At 48.1% G+C, this 6881-nt stretch overlaps 1 pseudogene; it reads right to left on the bottom strand.

Annotated features, from left to right (window-relative positions):
• Positions 1–1521: 1521 nt before the first annotated feature.
• LOC123405801 lies at positions 1522–2726 on the bottom strand (annotated as a pseudogene).
• Between the last annotated feature and the right edge of the window lie 4155 nt (positions 2727–6881).

Genomic DNA, 6881 nt, shown 5'->3' with positions numbered 1-6881 from the left:
TTATCTGCAAATAAAACATGACATACAGAAAATAATATATCTCTAGCTACAGCAGTGTGGACCTTGGCCACCGTTTTTGAGTAAGTAAAATGCTAACCTGCATCAATAGAAATCATGTCAAAAATAAGGGGAAAAGGTATATTTCTAAAACAAACATAACTTTGCTTGCTTACGTGTAAACTAAATCAACATTTACTTGCGAATATTTTTAACTCTTTAGTCAAAATCGTTTGCAAGAAAGATTTCCAATCTTGGAAATACAATAATCAATTGAAAGATTGCTAAAAGCCGATGCTTCCTTACATAGAAAAAAACATTTTATGTCAGATTCTTAAAATGCCAAGCTTCAGACAATGATTGGCCTGACATCCAGAACTGTACAAAGAGCACTAAGAGCTAGAACTAAAATTGACCTACACGCTGGCAACAAAGTACCGTGTAAAAAATCAACATAAAGTGCTATGATATACCATAGAGAAATATATGAACCCCACTAAATTTAGCCCCTTTTTCTGTGTGAAATTTTTATGTAAATAAGAAAACTGCAACATATGAAACAAAGAGCATTTGCTTAATATAATCCACACTCAAAAGCAAAGTAGAGGATCTGCTACCATACACATGGATTAAGCTAGATCCTCTTATATTTCTTCACGTTGCATTAGGTAAGCTAGGTGATGAATTCTCATATTCTCGTGGCCCACTCTTACTATGATGAAGAAATCACCAAGGTATGCAGCCAAAGGTAGAGTTCACGTAGATCTCAGATTTTTTGCCGTACCAAAAAATATTCCTAATCTGTTTGTATAGAGAATTAAGTGGGACAAAGAGAAACCACCAAGGTATGGAGCCAAAGGTAGAGTTCACGTAGATCTCAGTTTTTTTGGCGTAGAAAAAAATATTCCTAATTTGTTTGTACAGAGAATTAAGTGGGACTAAGAGAAAACATAGTTGATTACATCAACTTGACAGTTATTCTACAACTCTGTTTCCTTTATTTTTTTTAGTTACTTGTCATGTAGCACACAATCAACCCAAACACCCAGTGAATGACTCTGCTGTCGTTGTTGATCCTAGTCGCTCGCGTGCACTCAATCCAGCATTCTGCATGCTGCAATTCAAAGAGGAAAAACTAATCAGGGGGAGAGAGAGGAATAAGAGGAGGGATTAACAGAGGAGGGAGACATGGAAGAGAGTGGATCCAGACTATTGTGTCCACGGGGTCTAGATCGATGCCTCCATGTATTGAACAGATCAGCCTAAGAGGGAAGAGATGTGGCATGGGAGGGAAAGTCGTCAGGGGTCGTATGTGTCGCCACGCGTCGGTGAGAGCCGTTGGCGGCATCGTCACCAGGACGCCGTATTACAGGAGAAGACCCCGTCAAGGGCAGGGAAATTGTAGCGGCCTCCATTTCCCGTTTTTGTGTTTATCGTCCTGTAGAAGAAAGGGAAGTCCTTTTATTTTCCATGTAGCCACATTTAGTTTCCTTGATTATGAAAATCCATGGCGCCTTCTTACTGCTACATCTGTGAAATGTCTTTGTTATACTGATCTATCCATCCATGTATGATCTCAACTTCCAGCCTCCTATGTTCTACAAGCCAGTCTGGATCATCCTTTGTTGTAGATCTCAAGTCCAAATGATGGCCCCTGAATATCACGCAGCCATGTGTAAATAAGTTTGGAATACTTTTGACCTCCCATATTTTCTGCAACTTCATGTTTACCTTTCTCCATGACAAGAGCAATGATGATGGACGATATGTTCTTGAGGACCCTGGTAGCAGTTCAGAAAGAAGACTATTTATTATTGTTTACTATGGTAAAAATTGCTAGCTAAATGGTTGAAAGTATCAACATGAATAGATGAGATGGTGAGAAATCTTTTACTCCTACCCGCCTCCACTCCATGGGTCTCGCATCCCGTTGGAGAAGATGATGTTGCTCCCAAACCTCTTGAGAACCTTGTCAATTTTCTGTAGTGGGTTGTGCAGCGCAGTACCAGGTGAGCACATGCCACCCAAAGAAATGCTGCTACTGACGGTTCGTATGTAAACACTGAAAATCGGAAAAAAACTTACATGGCCACCATATTCAGAAGTGATCCAGTCCATTCTCGGACGAACTCCATAGCCCACGAGGCAGTTGTCGGAACTCTTCTCGTAACTGAAATTGTATTGTGGGAACATACTCTCGTTCGACACTGTCATTTGGCATGACCATCTCTGTACATGCCTGCACAAGAGTTTGTTTCAGAAAACACATATGTGATGTTCTCAGTCTTCATGTGTTATCAGTAGTTCAGTACATCACATACACATGTATGTGTTTCAGGCTTGTACCTGTCAGCTCCATCCTTCGAAGCCATGAGGGTCATCGCCACCCTCCACATGGAAGCATTTCTGGTCGCCTGTGTAATTTTAGTACACGCTCGCCGCAGCGAAAGCCCTGTCGATGACGTCCGCTCCCGCAGGAAAAGAATCAATGATCTTGCACATCTGCAGAAATGTCTAGAGAATTACATGCAAAACAAAGGAATAAAAAGAACATGACCTCTTTTTGCATGACTCAGTTTGGTAACTCTGAAACACATGTTACTCTCATTCATTTGATGTAATGCAGGCAAGAGTAATAGTTGTAAATTAGGTTACGAGTGGCTAACCTCCTTGACTTGGTAAGAAAGCAGATTCATCAAGAAATTTGCTAGGATTGGATAGTCCATCATGGCTGTGTGGATGAATGTTGTTTGTAGCCAGCTGCTCAACAAAGAAATGAACTACACGGTCCTAAGATTCAAAGGATAAAGCAACGCCATGAACCAGTGTCATTGTTGTTGATTCACTAAAAGTATGAAATCCTTCATTAGTTTACAACTCCCGTTAGCTTGGCAAGATTAGATGTACATATCCATCGATTTATCATTGAGCTTGATGTACCTTCTTTGGGGCTGTAATAACTCCGCTGCTGTTGTTGATCCTAGTCGCCCGCGTGCACTCAATCCAGCGTCCTGCATGCTGCAATTCAAAGAGGAAAAACTAATCAGGGCGAGAGAGAGGAATAAGAGGAGGAATTAACAGAGGAGGGAGACATGGAAGAGAGTGGATCCAGACTATTGTTTCCACGGGGTCTAGATCGATGCCTCCATGTATTGAACAGATCAGCCTAAGAGGGAAGAGATGCGGCATGGGAGGGAAACCCGTCAGGGGCCATACGTGTTGCCAGGCGTCGGTGAGAGACATTGGCGGCATCGTCACCAGGACGCCGTATTGCAGGAGAAGACCCCGTCAAGGGTAGGGAAATTGTACCGGCCACCATCTCCTTCTCTGTACGCCGCAAGCTCCATCGCCCTATGAATCACCGCCAGATCTCGACGCTTGGACAGGCGGTGGCGCGCACGGGCCTCGCATTGGAGCTGGAGGTGAGCGCTTGGGAGAAGAGGTAAGGTAGGGTGTGGGCAACGAGCGGCTCGCATCACGCGAGCTCGAAGCAGGAGGCAGCCACGGCCGATGGGCGGTTGTCGGTGGCGAGGTGGTCGTGCACGAGCGCGAGCGGGCAGAGAAGGTCGTCCCATCGCGGCGGGTGAGAGGGGTGGATGAGGAGGAGGTGGAGGAGGACGGCGACGGGGGCGTGGGGGGAGCCGTAGCTGGGGGAGAGGGCTTGGGCTAGGGTTTGCGGGAGGCAGAGGAGGACGGGTGGGATTTGGGAAGGGGGTGCATGGTGTGCTTGATTGAGGTCGCAAGGGGTTTTGAGAGCGGCAGTGGGAGCAGGGAGGAGGGTCGCGGCCAGGGCAAGGAGGTCGGCGGAATAGGAGGGGGCAGGCGGCGGCGGCGCGCGGGCGGCATTGTGGCGGATGTGGGGTGAGTTTCAATGGTAAAGAGCGTGGAGGTTGTGGGACGTGCGGCCGACTGTTTTTTTCTGGGTTCATATCGTGCTGCTAGGGGGATCGTGGGACGAAAAGAATCTGAGTGCGGGAGACGATGGAGTAGAGGCCGAACCGTCCGCTAAAAAGGGTTTTTTATTAAACTAATCGGCTGGTTTATCGTCTGGTTTATGGAGGGATTGAAAAAATCGGTGGAACGATGGAAAGGCTAACGGTAAGAGGGGGACCGCAGGAGGTCGAACCATCACGACAGACGGTAGATCCCCTTTAATAGTAGAGATACGCCTCCTCGCGGGGAGAACATGCTTATGCGGTTGCGCGGTCAAGGAAGAGAGTGGCTCACCGATAGGTGGGGTCCACATGGGTTTGTCCACAACCTCTCGCGTGCTTGGGCAGGGACAGAGGTGGACTCCGGCGGCGATTCCCGACAACACACCTCACCATTCGAGGTGCTCCGACCATGCAGATGCTCGATAGGAGATGCCGCCTCCGCTTGTGGTGGTTAGGGTCATGGGGGAGCTCGAGGGTGAGCACACCTTCATCCATAGCAGAGGGGAGCTCCGGTTAAGAAGGCGCTTCGGCTCACGGGCTCGCTTAGGTGCAAATGGAGATGGAAACGGGTTGTGGGGTCTAGGTGGAGCTAATGGTGGTGAGAATGTAGGAGGGATGCTCTGTTTTGATCGAAATCGACAGAGGGACGACGACGAGCGTCTCGGCTGGAGGCGAGGGAGATGGTAACCTCCGGTCAATTGGTCGCTTGAGGATGTTCTAAGAGAGAAGCGGAGCACTACGCGAGGCTGAGGGAGCTAGGGGCTATTATAGGCTAGCGATATCGGTTCCCGTGGCTCTCGGGGATGAGCACGGCGAGGCGGTGGAGGGGCGGCATGGCGAGGCGAGCATGGCCGGGGGCTAGCGGACGAGCTCGACGCTTCTCCAGGGGGCTAGCTGGCGGGTGAAGACGGCATGGGCGGTGTCGACCATGGCAGAGACGGTCGTGGGTGACGGCTTGCCGCCAAGGTGGCTATAGCGGCGGCGTTGTGCGGCATAGGGCGGTTGTCAGGCGATGCTAGCAAATGGGAGGGGGCGCTGGCGCGGGTCTGTGAGCAGGGGAGGGCTGGGGCGAATGGGAGCGCGGTAGGTGGACGCGGCGACGCGGGCATCTGCATGTGCAACCAAAATTTCCAACCAGAATGTTAGGGCTAGTTAGGAAACTTTGCCTGCAACCAAAATTTCCAGAGTGAAGTCTCTTTAGATGATATAAATGGTGATGCATTTGGTATGGGGAGAATAGCAACTAGTTAGTGCAAGTTTTGCAAAACTTCATTTTTGGGCACAAACTACCGGGGATAATTTCATGAACTTAAAATATCCCATTGGGTCTAATCCCTTGGACTTAAGGATTTGGTAGGAGGGGCTACTAGTGAGAATAATTTCAAATCCATTTGAGCAAGAGAGATTAAGGTTGTAGTTCAAACCACCAAGCTGGACCAGAAATGAAATTGGGATGGTTTGCTCAAATTTTTGAAAAGGCCAAATTGTTTTTTTTGCATAAAAGTGGTCTATATGCATCACATGATATATCCAATTTTTTGTAGAATTTTAAATGAATATATAAAATGGTTGTAGTGCAAAGGCCTTTTAAAGAATGAGAATGCCATTAAAAGAAATTAAGTTTGGCAAGTTTTATTATAAATGTTTTTCCACTGAATGTACAAAAATGAAATGAAATGTTTTAAGCAAACACTCAAGTCCCACAATATTTTTCAAAAGCTTCTACTTGGTGGGAAGAATTTCACAAATAGATAAAAGGGATGGTTCTAAAATCAACAGAGGATCCAGAAAATTAAAAATTACTATCCTTACAAAAAAATTAAATTAATAGAAACATGGTTAAAAGTTGGAGTGTTACACATGCTGCACCCATGGACGGCTTCCCGCACCGACGAATCTCCAACAAATCCACAATCGCAGCCCCACGCAGGTCGTTGTTGTGGGAGAATGGGGAGGGAGGAGGAGAGAGGAGGAGTTTGAAATGAAGACGGGCAAAGAGGGAGGGGCAGAGAGGGGTGGTGTGAGTAGTTCGAACAAGACGAGCAACGTGATGCATGCGGTTTCGCCTAATTAATGGCCTCAGGGACACCACTACACCACGCCACCTATGTTGGGACGGCCACCACATGGTCCGTCACGGCTAGGCCAGATCCGCGCGATCGGACGGCTCCCACGCGCGCTTGGGGTGGATGAATAGTGCAGCTGCACTAATGAGTATTTTGGAAAAAATAGTGGTTGCTGATAAAATGGTTTGTTATGCTTAGCTGTGCTAACCGGTAGTCATGCACATCGATTCTGCTCCACTTCTTGAGCTATGCATGCCAACTAGCTTCATTTTAAAACCAGTGCCGCGCGGTGAGGGCTGATGACATGACCAGGCAATGTCATAGCTTTCTTAAAGCATGTCTAGCGGAACCCGTACAATTGTCGAAAATGTAAAATTCCGACGATTATACGGATTTAGACCGTTTTACCTGTCAGAACAAACACCGCAAACGAAGTCCGGCCCGTAAATTTTTTGCGGTGGTCCGGAAACAAGAAACCCGACTGTTATATGTGCGGTTTCGGCTGCTGGATACGGGTCCGAACCCTATCCCTCCGCCGCCACAAAAACTCCCCACCCCTCACCGTCGGTGCCTCAGATCCGTCGTGCGCGCCTCCAATCCATCGTCCGAGATGGCCACTCCGGTCACCGTGGCAACAACGACCCCGAGAGGGCGCGTTGAGTCAGATCCGATGCAGCGCAGAAGCGCATCGCCCTGCGGTACACGCGCTGGGGCCGGTCGCCGACGCCATCGCTCCTTCGCCACGAGACACAGGAGTACGACCGCGCACGCGGCCGCCTCTTATCCGGCAGCGACAACTCCTCCGAGGCGTACAGATCGCGCTCCTTGATACGTCCATTTTGCATCATGTTTTCATGTTGATATTTATCGCTTCTTGGGTTGT

Source organism: Hordeum vulgare, chromosome 6H, assembly GCF_904849725.1.
Source record: "Hordeum vulgare subsp. vulgare chromosome 6H, MorexV3_pseudomolecules_assembly, whole genome shotgun sequence".
Lineage (NCBI taxonomy): Eukaryota > Viridiplantae > Streptophyta > Magnoliopsida > Poales > Poaceae > Hordeum > Hordeum vulgare.
The sequence above is the reverse complement of the archived record's forward strand: the minus strand, read 5'-3'. Positions and strand labels throughout refer to the sequence as shown.